General features: G+C 40.7%; 1 pseudogene across 1 annotated transcript; it reads right to left on the bottom strand.

The window, feature by feature from the left end:
- Window positions 1-2,031: 2,031 nt before the first annotated feature.
- Window positions 2,032-3,110, bottom strand: LOC310988118 (putative G-protein coupled receptor 139; annotated as a pseudogene). The gene is made up of 2 exons: window positions 3,028-3,110; window positions 2,032-2,927 (listed from the first exon to the last, which is right to left on the bottom strand). The product of its transcript is annotated as a putative G-protein coupled receptor 139 (transcript).
- Between the last annotated feature and the right edge of the window lie 9,563 nt (window positions 3,111-12,673).

Below are 12,673 nucleotides of genomic sequence, written 5' to 3'. Positions count from 1 at the left end.
GTCAGTCATGTCAAACCCAATTAATGCTGTTTAATTAGTTATGACAAGTTTAATATTTTCAGAAGATGGTCTTCATATGATAAAAATGGAAAGTTGGAAAGAAAGTTTAGCATTTTTAACATCCAAACATGCACACAATGATATAACATGTTATTCATGGGCATTTCAGGCCTTTATTTTCTATGCGCTACAGTGAGAAACATTTGGTACGAGAGAGAGACAAGAATGACATGCACCAAAGGTCCCCAGCTTGACGCAGACCTTGGATATCGAGGTCATTGCTGTGCATTAACTCAAGCCCAGCGTGAGGTCTCCCCACAGCATTTTTTAACCTGAACCTCCATGTTCACACCAGGAAGCAGAGCGGTCCACTGAAACAGTTGTGTGTCAGGGGCCTGGTACAAGGGCTCTGCAGTGTTAAGGTCATGAGAACTGCTGTTTTACCACCGCTTCAGGCTAATGTCAAGAAATTCACCAAACTACAATAAACACAGAGATGTGGATTAATAAGTCAATAACTAAACCATGTTTCAAACAAGTCAATATTTAATGTTGTGTTTATGGGGCTTAAAAACTGCAGTGACTGGCTTTGGTGAGTTCACCACACCAGTGGAAATGTTGATTATACTGTGGTTGATTCTTTTAAGCTCCTCACATAATTTGCTAAGTCTTCAATTGATTTTTTCTGTTTTTGCCAGTTTGTTTTGAGGAACTCAACATAAACTGAGGCTATAATTACACAGCCTTTTATGGTGTGGGCTGGTCTCCGTGATGAATGACCTTGTTTCCATCTGCAAATTTATTTTCTTTTTCACGATTGTTTGTTGCATGTTTGAGGATGTTGCTGTGGTGGTAAACGATGGGATTTGTGTCTTTCTTTTGCCTTAAGAAAATTACAGTACTATTTCTCTGTTGTTGATGGATAGGTGGGTAAAAGATATTTTACTTTTTAAAATCATTTTTGTGTTTACATATATTATATCTATTTTGAGATGTTTTCAATTATTTCCACCATAAGACACGTGCAACTACCCTGAAAAGGAATAATCTTCAGTGACAAAAAAAAGTGCATGGATACATAGAATAGGTAAAGTTGCCCTCAGAGAGCCCTGATGTCCAGTCGGGGATGACAAGAAGAGACTCGGACAGTTCTACAAAGATGCCTTGGAACACCTTCCTACCAAAAGTGTCATTTAAAACTGTTCCTCTCCATGAATCAGCTATTGAGTGAGCCCTCTGACATGTGTTTCTAAGTCATCATGACATCAACAGGCATCAATGAATTCTTTATACTTTTTGCTAATGTCTTGTTGTGCCTCCTCCAATTTTAAATTTGGTTTTAGGGAAATTACTGCCTGGATAAGAAGTTTCCTATTCTTTTTGCAGCATCTTTGGGGAAAGCAGAAGTCCTGTGAAAAGGTACAGACTGTGGTATACTGTTTATTCTTCTGTGACATGACACGACACAATCAAGTGAAATTTATTCATACATCTTTATTATATGCATATATTGCAGACCGTTAAAATAAGATTGGAAAAGATGCAGAACATCATCACTGTTAGTCCTAAGTCAAATACTAACTTATGCTTAAATATTAAGAAATGAAAAGCCTCAAACCATATAGCCTTTAAAGTCTAAATATGTAAACATCAAGTCAGGTACATGTACACATTAATTACGCTACCTGTCTGTGTCAACAGTCTTTACACTTTTTGTAGTAAAATTATATGAAGAAGCCTTCTTGTTTGTTTGCTCAGAGTCTAAAAACTAATTACAGGAAATTAAATCTGAAACATGAAGAGTGCAGATGTGTGTCAGGATTGCAAACATGGAGGCAAGACCTCTATGTAACAGGAACAGGTTGAGTAAAACATAGTAATAAAAATGATTAAACTGTTTTATGGAGTCACATTAAAGGTCTTGTTGTCTATACTGAGAAAGAATTATGGCCATGAGACCATTTCTCTGTTTCCCACACACCGGGAGAGTACAATTTCCTCCAGGGCAATGTCAGTAATTGTGTTAGGTTTCTAGAGCTTTGCTTTGCAGTAGGACAACACTTGTCTGACACACGCTAAAAACTCTTGCCGAAACTTGGACTGGGTGCAGACATACAGGTACATGTTAGCAGCGGCGTTGCTAAGGCTCAGCATGGTGCCAGTGTCCGCTGCTATATTCATCCGAAGGCTGTAATCATTACGGTCAAAAGTGTACATGTGAGTTGTGCGGAGGATGATCTGAGTTATTGCACGGGTGACAGACAGCAGCAAGAATGTCATGGACACAGTCACTAAAAGCACCACAGATTTTTCTCTTCCTGGAGCGCAGCAGGGGTGTGACTTTGTTGACCCTGGAAGTCAAATCCGAAGTGATATGAACCCGATTACTGAGAGAGATGAGGCGCAGAGTCAGCCCATTAAGTGTGAGGATGATGAGGAAGGGGATTATGTAGGCCTGCAATGTTTGAAACCAAACTAGGGTGTGAATAAACTGAAGTGGGACCTCTGTGTCGTAAACACACGAGGTCTGGTTGTTCACATAGACCGAGGCATTGGACCAGTAGTAGGGTATGGAAAAAAGATGACTGAAGAAGAACACAGCTGTGATAGTCCATGCTGCACATCTTGGTGTGCAGATTTTAGTTTTCATTTTCCACGTGTGGATGGCGACAAAGCGTTCAACTGTAAACACGACTACCAGCCATGTTGAGGCGTTATAGGCCCCATAGTTAAAAATGTCCCTCAGGCTGCACCACGGATCGTAACTCCAAAATGGCTCCTGCTGGTGGTACTTCACAGAAAGCTCAAGAATGACAATGAAGATGAGAACAAGGTTGTCGGCCACAGACATGGCCATCAGATAGAAGGTGCTGGACCTGGAGAGCATGCAGCTCCTCCTCCATATGATCAGAAAGGTGATATGTTGGCTGAGGAGAGGATTTGTGTCAGTTGGAGCATCTTAGGTCTCAAATACAATCTTATCATGAAAATCCATTAAAATTAACATTTTAAATGACTTTGATGTACTTACAGGGGAGGCCCACCACTGCCAGAGCAGGGTAGAAAACTTCTTGAAGTGTCACCATCCAGTGTTTCCTCTGAGGGTTCATATCCTCTCACACAACAGACGGTGTCACACACTGCAGGATCACTGAAGCCTCTTTCATAAATCTGCTCCTATGCCTTGTCACAGCTTGGCCACTCCCACCTCACATCAACATTAGAGTGTGTCAACAGCACTGAGTGTTAATTAGATGTCAGAGGTGTATATAAAGTAGGCTAAAAAAATAACTAGTAAAAGTACAAATACCATAGCTGAAAATGACTTTGGTAAAAGTTAAAATCACCCATAAGAAAATCACTTGAGTAAACGTCTTAAAGTAGCTCACATTAATGTAGGCTACATATCAAAAGTAGGCTATCTTGTGAAAAAATGAAACACAATACATTACTTTGTCATAGCAACAAGCAGAAAACACTGGAAACAGTATGTGAACATATAAAACTACTCAATATTTCTGGTAAGGTAAGAGCTAATTCAGTTAGCATGATAATATGCTAATTAGAGATGCTAAACATTATATATCTGTTAATCATCTGCATGCCAACAGTGTTCTTGTAGCACATGTTAGTAATCTGACTTTAGCATTTAGCTCAATACACTGCTGCAGTCGGCACTGAGGCCTTGTTATATCACTTACAAACTTTTATTTTTTTATTTTTTATTTTGTTGAATAGCCTATAGCAGCTGCTATCAAGATTAGGACATTTTTATCCTGTGCTTTAGCTACTAGTTGATGTTGTGCAATTTGTCAGTAGTTACCGTTACACTTTGACATGACTTGTTATTTGTTGCACATACAGAAAAGTTATTATTATTGGCTGCACAGAGTATGAAATGGGCTGTTTTAACTTAATTTGGGATGAGAGGGTTAGGCTACATGAAAGTCAGTGAATGCCTGCCAGTTTCTGAAATTCAAATCAAAGAAGCCAATTCCTTAAATTTAATTCATGGATGGCCTCCAAGAATATGAAGGGCACAAATGAAGCTCTCAGTTAAGTACATCTGTAACTCAAATAGTCACCTAAGTAGAAACCATTACTACACTACTACATGAGGGACTACCCCTATCTTTGAACTTGAACAGTGACCCCATCTCTGTGGGTCACTGTGAGATGGTGTCTATGGTAGTTTCTGCAACAGTAGGTGTCTCCTCAACAACATGTAACCATATTGATGTGCGCGCGTGCACACACACACAGGATGAAAACACCATCTGTAATGGCTAATAGTACCTGGACACAAGCCTGAACAAAGTCCTTGAATACAAAAAAACATAGTTTTTATCTTTGAGTCAAAACAACAGAAAAGGGTCCAAGCATAATACTTTATACTCCTGAGTAGCTGATGCAAGAGTGGCAAAAACCCTGAACCATGTTCTGTTCAGGTTGCCAGATCAGTCTTCCTTGCCATGACCAGTCCATTTACAGTTTATGAAATATGGGAAACAACTTCAGTTCTCTATATTTTTATAGAAGGTGAACAGTGCACATCAAGTTCTCTGTTTGGTGCCGGAAAACCTTTCCAGCCTGGTTGGACCGTTAACTTTGGACGCAGTCTGTCTGAGCAGTCATCATTTTTGAGGGAAAAGAAGACCTGCACATGCAGTATAATTTACATGAAGTGTTAGGGTACTTTCGTACAAGCAACACATTTTCTCTTGAGGTAAAGAAGCTCTCGCCTCAGGCTCTCAATCACTCTCCCTCCAGCTGTCCCACCTGCTGTGCCTCTCTGACTGTTCTCTGTGAACATGTTCAAATGTCTTGTGACTAATAGATTAAATATTGCAGGGAGTTTAAACTGTCCCAAAGAGAAAACCCATTCTGACATACACGTGCAATGTGTTCGTGTGTTTCAACAAGTCATATCACTGTGGTGACTAACAGGGTGCAGAATTTTGAAAATCCTGATTTGTCTTAACCAGCACACAGATTTGGATCTCAGGTCAGTAGGGCTACAACCACTCATATGTCAGGGGACATCAATTTATTGATTTTTGATTTTTGTCTTTGTTTTTTAAATAGCCTGGCATTTTACAAAATACATTTGCTCCTTTTTGTCAAGATCAGTTCCACTGTTGTGTCTGTGAAATATGAAGCCAATAATTAAACTACTCAAAAATGATGGATTGGGGGCGGGGATTAGCTCACTTGGTAGAGCTGCCGCCCCATGTTGAGGCATGCAGCCCCAGTTCGAATCCCGCATCGGGCAGCCCGTTCCTGCATGTCATTCCCCCTCTCTGCCTCCCCATTTCCTGTCTATCTCTCTCCACTGTGCTATCAATTAAAGGCATTAAAAAAAGCCCAAAAAATATACTTTAAAAAAAAGAAGATGAAGATGAAGATTCCTCCAGTTGATTAGTTGCTAGATGGCTAGTAAAGTGGCAACAGTAACAGTCCTTCTACACAAAAAAGGTCTATATAAATACTTGAACACTTTATATGGTGAACAACAGGTGAACCCAAACTCAGAACATGGAGGAGAGAGTTTATTATTTGTGTTCTGGGATAAAAGGTTGAGGGGAAATGAGGGTGCTGGCAGTGGGATGCAGAGGGAGCAGGCGGCTGGCGGGAAGAGTCTGCATTGGGAATGGAAGCTGGGTGGTGAGTTTTGCTGGATGACTAACTTGGCAAGCTGAGGAGTGAGCTTCAGAGCTGACAGACAGAGTGAGCTGAAAAGGAAAAGAAGAGAACAGGGCTGGATGTCAGTTGGCAGGCGGAATGACCGGTGAAGCAAGGCTGGCTTGTTCAGAGCATGTTAGGTTGAAAAGTGAGTCGGCAAACTTACAGGCAATGCAGTGGTCCTCCAAGGACCAAGAAAACAATAGGGTAGAAGTAGGATAGATATACCGCTGGCCTGATGGGTAGCAGGTCTGACAACTGAGTGGTAATGAGGTAGCCATGAAAGAGAGAGTGGCACTGTGTCTACAACACAGCCACACATACCTGCACAGACAAAGACAGACAGCAAAGGATGAGAAAAGGGAGAACACCAGGAAGCATGACATCAAAGGCTCAGACCATGCTGCTATGGACAAATCATGATGAGTCCATTTGGAGGTTCTGAATGTATGAAAGGTAAAACTTGTTGTCAATGTGTGGGCAGATTGCACCTCATTTCATCAGTTAGAGTTGCTAGAATCCAAATATTCAGTTCATTTTCCACAAACATAAGCACATAAAATCGTACTTCTAAGGCCAATAGGCTGTGGGAGGTGTGGAAACAATTGAGAGGCTGCAGACAGAGGTATTATGAGACAGAGAAGGATCAGTTCTGTTTTGAATGGTTTTAAAAGGCATCAAGTATGTTTTCTATTATTTCGCATTAAGGAGTTAAAGCACATTTTTGCCCAGTTTTCCTTTTAGACTTATGGGCATTATGAAAAATTGAACTAATAGCCTTAGAAGCCTTGAACCGTCACACACAGGAGTTTTTTTTATGTTCTTCTATAAAGTGCGTCCTAGACATTGTTATCTAATATGTTTTTTCTCACATCCAAGGAGTGAAAAATACAAAAAAAGAACGCCTATGAGCTGGTGTAGTGTAGGTTTAGCTAATTACATACAAAATAAGAACATTTTCAGAATCATACCTTTCAAATTTTGTTGCAAATATGTACGTTGTTGTATGCAATTGAGCCCCCTTTAAGTGCTTCAAACATTTTGAAGCTTTTGTAGATGTTTTGAATCTAGGAGGATTTTATACAGGTGTCTGTGGCAGTATCTTGAATTATTTGCATCTCTTCCACTTTGCTTTTCTATGTGGTCTTTTTTAAATATATTTTTCTTTTAATGTGTTATTTTAAGTTATGAGGACCTTCTTCCCAGCTCTAGGTTAATACACACAGGACTTGAGTTCAGGGCATCAATCATCTCATCTGACCATCTGTTCCACTCTGTCTCTCCCTATGACATAAAACAAGGTTTTCATCACTTTATACGGTGTTGAGGAATTTTCAGCAGAGGTATGTGTCTAACTGAACAAAAAAAAACATGAGGAACAGAGAGAAAGAAAAACACCCTCAGACACGTGTGCTGCTCGCTACGTGCAGACACAGGGACCTGTTGCTGTGGAAACCAGGTTTCTATTTTCTTCTGTCTACAGATTTAGAGGACTCATCTGGGGAGGATTCTATCGTCTCCGGCTACAAGGAGGGTCATCTAATAATTCACATGTAGGCAACTGGCGTCTTCCCAGGCTGCCCACTGTGATCTGGCTCTAGGCTACTTAGCTCAGCGTGCAGCAGGGGTCCCTGAAGCCATCCCATCCCCTCAGGAGAGATCTGAGTTACTGATGCTGTGCCAGCAACACTGCACAGAAATACTGTATGACTGTGATTACTGTGTGGTGCAGAGGTTACATAAGGCTGTAAGCCAGTCATTAGGAAAGTTGTTTATAAACATGAAATCTGTATCTGGCACCCATCAGCCTGTTAGTGAATGATGTTGGTGTCATCTTGCTGTAGCAGATTACTCAGTTTTCACCTTCCCTGCCTCCAAGCCATTTCCAATTCATGAAGGGCTTGAAGACACTCTTGTAAAAAAAAAAAAAAATTTAAATTTTAAAAGTTAATTGCTTATTATATCATTTTACATGCCAAAGGCTCCATCCTATTATAGCCCTGACCGCTTTTACTTTTGATGGTGTCCAATTTTCAGTGCTTGACTCATATTCAACATTTGATGAAACAATTAGAAATCAAAGATTGTCTTGTTAAAGGATGTCAGTCTTTTTTTCTTTTTTGCAGTCTATTCATGTCTGTCCTTACGGTAAATATCATATCTTTATTCTCTATATCGCATCAGCCATCTCATGCTATTTATTCATTCATTCTTTCATGTTTCAAAACTAAGAATCTACAGTTTACAACCTTATAATACGCACTGATGTTGGCAGAACTGGTCTCAAGTGTAATATTTAAATGGAAGGGACTGCCAACTGCCTCCAAACCAGAGTTTGACATTTCCCTTAGAGATTTTAAAGGGGACATATTATGGGTGTTTGGCTTGCGTTTCGGCCTCCAAAATGTGAGAATTGACAAAAAATATATGTGCAGGCTCCCTAGGTTGAAATCCATGTGGTTTTACGAACTGTTCCCTCAGTTGTCTTCCAATGATGTACTAGGACTTGAAATTTGCATCATACCACCCCTACCTGGTACCAGTAGAAGGGGTGGGGCGGAACAAGTGGTTCATATGCATTTAAAGGGACAGACACTGAAACCAACCGTTCTGAACAGGGCTGTTTTGAGAGTATGAAAAGAGCTATGATGTTTGATCCTTGGGGGGTTTTGAGCAAAGCATGTCACAGATATTTGTCGTATAGTCTTTAAGACAACTGGGAACTATTTTAATTTGTGGAAGGCGGGTAAATATGTCTCCTTTAAAGCTTAGTTTCTCAGTGTTTTATGAGTCTTTAATTGTTTTTTCTTAATTCCTTGTTTCTTATGTAATGTAATTGTAGCCTAATTGTGCTGTCATTGTTTTGCTGTGTTTTTGTGATTCCTTTCTTGTTCTCGGGTTTCTCTTTGTCAGTCTCAATGAGAGTGATCGATTAACTGTAGACTAAATTAAAATACAAATAAAGACGTAAAATTGTGTCATTGTTTCCAATAGCATTGTTTTCCATTTGCCACCTGCACTCTAAAACCCCTTGCTATGCAATACAAATGAGACACAGATTATATGTTTATGTTTTTTTTCCTTACCTGCATCAATTTCAATTTAGATGACAGACTTGTTGTTTGCATAACCAGTGTGCAGCGATGCCTCTTTTGTGCTTACGTCAGGATCACTGAGGTCATCATACATCACTGCTGATCCCGTTTCCAGCTGAGAGGATGAGAAGCTCATACGATTTAGATATAGTTACAGAATATATGAATCATGACTCATCTGTTTTTATCTATGCACCAAATCTTTTGAACTTCCAATGTGGCTCATGAAAATGAGAAAAAGGAACATAACTACCAAACCAGTATTCTCCCTTGTTGAACATATACAGAGTATTATTACCCCATGGTGATGAAATTATATCATGGTAGGATCACAGCCAGGTTTTCATGGCTTGTCATGAAACAACACAGAGATGAGAAGAGCTCTCAGGATTTATTCTCACAGTTTCAGTGCTAACTGCAGTATGATAGCTGTGAATCACAACAGTCTGCCCAGATGAGCATCCAAATTTAAATTCCAGTGTGCTGTCATGAGGGCAGAACAGAGAAAACCGCAAGGCAGAAACTCACAGTAGGCAGATGTCAAACAAGAAAAAGAAGAGAAAAAACATTATTAAACCCTGGAATTGTTTGACGAAAAGACATGATGACAAGGAACTGACAAGTATAATATGGTGTGGTATACCTAGTCCTGGATGATGAATCAATCTTATGAAAAAAAAGGTGCAAATAATCAACAGTGGTTATCGAGTGAAGTAGCTGACGCACAGTCTGTGTCGCCCTCTGTTGGTCACCAGCCGCCACAGCAGAAACAGGCCTCAAAAGCAGAAAAGCAGGGGCACAGTGGGGTTAAACTTAAATAGGTCCTAACACTAATAAATTTCATTACAGGTCAAGTTCAAGTTACATTCAAGTAGTTACACCCACTTAGTCACACCCACTTGGAGTTACAGTTATGCCCAGTTAAACCCACTTACCCCCATGAAGAGTTAGACCCACCTTATGTTATGGCCACGTTGAGTTAAATCCAGCTGCTGCTCCTCTGCATTGCAGGAGCCTAGGCTATAGTTGTTAAGCATGGCACAGCTATTATAACAATACTTGCCATGCTAACTTGCATGCTAGCCACCATGTAGCCAATGCTGAATATGTTTCAAAAACACACATTTAGGCTACCAATCATCTCACACATTGGTGCAAACATTGACACTCTGCTACAGATTCATTTGACCAGATATGGCGGCTCACAGCCAACTTTCAGTTTGGACACAAAGAGCCTATATACCTTCATCTACTATGAAAGGAGTCAATTAACTTTAGAGAAAAAAAAATCTAAACTAGATGGAAAAATAGCCTGACAAAGGAAAAATAAAGGCTTTAAAGCTCACTTCTACCAGTTTTTTTTTTTTTCATCCATTGAATTTTTCATCCCTTGAAAAAATCTAGTTTGTACACAACTTTATGTCCTTCAGCAAACAGCTCAGACGGTGCCCTCAGATGGAGCTTTAGGGCGCATAGAGTGAACTCAGGAGATGCTGCTGCCAGTCGCTGATCCATCAGACAGGCTACAGTACGTCATCATGCTGAGAGGATTGCTCTGCTATAAAGGATTACACCATTTGACTTTTTTTTTTTTGACCAAGAGTGCTTAACCACTTTGATTAGAGACCCAAAAAATCAAATAAATGGCAGATCAATTCAGAATATTTTTAGAGACTGATTATGTTCTCGTGGGATTGATGTGGCTGAATCAGGGATGGATGGAAGATTATTTGAGGACATTCATGTAGCACCGTCCACAGTCTGAGGAGATAATGTGGAATAAATGTTATCTCTGTGACTGTGCCTCGCCCTGTGGTCACTAGGATTGTGAGCCAAAACACATCAGTTCCTTTAAGGGTGTATTCACACCTGCAGTGTTAGTGCGCACTAAATCTGGTGCGCACTAAATTTGGTCCAGTTTGGGTTGGTGTGAAAGCAAATCGCACTCTAATGCGCACCAAAACTAGTGCGGCCTGAGGAGGTGGTCTCGGTTCGGCTCCAGCCGAACTCTGGTGCGCACTAGTTTAGGTGTGAAAGCAACCGCACTCTGGTGCGAGCCAACTGCCAGGCGAACTCAACACGTTTGAGCTAAAAGGGCCCCCGTAGTCGCTGACAACGGGTTAACGCAGCGGGGAGACCGCCCGGTGCTCCGGTGCTGCGGAGCTCTGTCCCCACAAACGAAGCAGCAGCAGCGGGGCAGCCGGTCGGTGCGTGTCCGCTGAGTCCGCTCAGACACCGGACAGGTCGGCGTCCGTCCCTCGGGTCCGCGGAGCAGCTGGTTACCGAGCAGCAGCAGAGGTCCGCCGTGTTTAACGTTTAACCGGGAACTAACGGGACCGAGCTGGGTGAACGCAACCGGAAACCAGCCGGAAGTACCAAACAGAGTTATACATGCAAACAATATAGAAATAAATGACCAGAGCTACTAACAACCGGCTCTACTTGAGTCTCCATCATAAAAGTTTTATCAATCAGCGCTTCCAGATTCCAGCCGGTAGTCATGGAGACGTGACGTTCTCCAAGTTTGGTCCCGAGTGACAAAAAGCAGTGTGAACGCAACCGCACTAACTGAAAAATGAAACATTGTATCATTTTAACATTTGGTGCGCACCAGGGTGCGCACTAAACAGGTGTGAATACACCCTAAGACTCCTTTGCAATATCCCTGAACCATAATCTATCATAATATGAATAACCACTGTACACATCTGGTATTCTGCAACATGTGAGTGGATCTGTTCCAAATGTTGTCTGCTTACTGTCTACTGTCAGGTCCTCTTTGAAATTTAATTCATACTCAGTTGAACTTACGGTGTAAAAGATAGATCTGTATTTGCCGTAATCATCTCATCATCTCATCAATCTACAGCAGCTGTGTTACGAAAGAGAAAAGATATATGGTTTTTGTAACAGATGAGAAGAAACACTGCCTATCAGAGTCTTTTCAACATGATGATATGCAGCCATAATTGAAATAAGTGTACAGCTGCTAGAGGTCAAATCTGTGCATGTGAATAAAAAGGAGCTGTATCAGCCTCAGGATAGGCTAATAATTATTACAATGTATAAAGTATTTGCGTTTTCAAACTCTACAAACACCTTTTATTCAGCGACTGTGTTACATTTTGTTCTCTTTCTTGTGTTGCGCCTTTTCTAAAGCCCACTTTATACTTATATGTGAAATCCATACTGTTCAATACACTGACCCCTGGCTTTATTGAATGCCCTCGGGCAAATCTTGTAAAATCCAAATTGTAAAGATTAAACTGGGGTCACTCAGGGGACAAACTCATAAAAAAAACACAAAAGGTTGCAGCCATAGGCGAACAGGAACATTTAAGATATTTAAAATCAGAGGGTACTCGGTGTGTTCAGACATTTTATCCAAACTTTGTGTCCCTCGCATGCACATATATGGACACTGTAGCTGTTTCACAGTGAGCCGGAGACAAAGGGTCAAGATGATGATTTCAGTCTTTTGCATTACTCATCATTTAAGTTCTCCACTCATTTCCATCTCTCTATCAACTGTTTTTATTTCACACTGCCATGTCATTTTATTTAGAGCCATTCTGCAAGGACACATTTTCAGAGGCCACCTCCCATTCATTATCATTCATTATGACTCTCAAGAACATGGGGAGGGGGCACAGGTGATGTGTGGCTTTCCCAAAGAACCAGAGCAAAAATCTATTTGGTATAAGTGCAATTTGCAGGCCACGTTGTGTAAATGTTAAAATGTCATCTTTGAACAGTTGTGGTTTAGTGTCATTATTCATTATTAATGCGATAAGATGCACATGTAGAGCCAGCAGATAGAGGCAAGGAAATTATTTGGGTGTAGTAGACTAAAGGTGGATTTGTCAAGGGTCTATCTCTTTGATGAGTGATTGTAA

The sequence above is a fragment of the Trachurus trachurus genome, assembly GCF_905171665.1.
Source record: "Trachurus trachurus genome assembly, chromosome: 7".
NCBI classification, from domain to species: domain Eukaryota; kingdom Metazoa; phylum Chordata; class Actinopteri; order Carangiformes; family Carangidae; genus Trachurus; species Trachurus trachurus.
The sequence above is the reverse complement of the archived record's forward strand: the minus strand, read 5'-3'. Positions and strand labels throughout refer to the sequence as shown.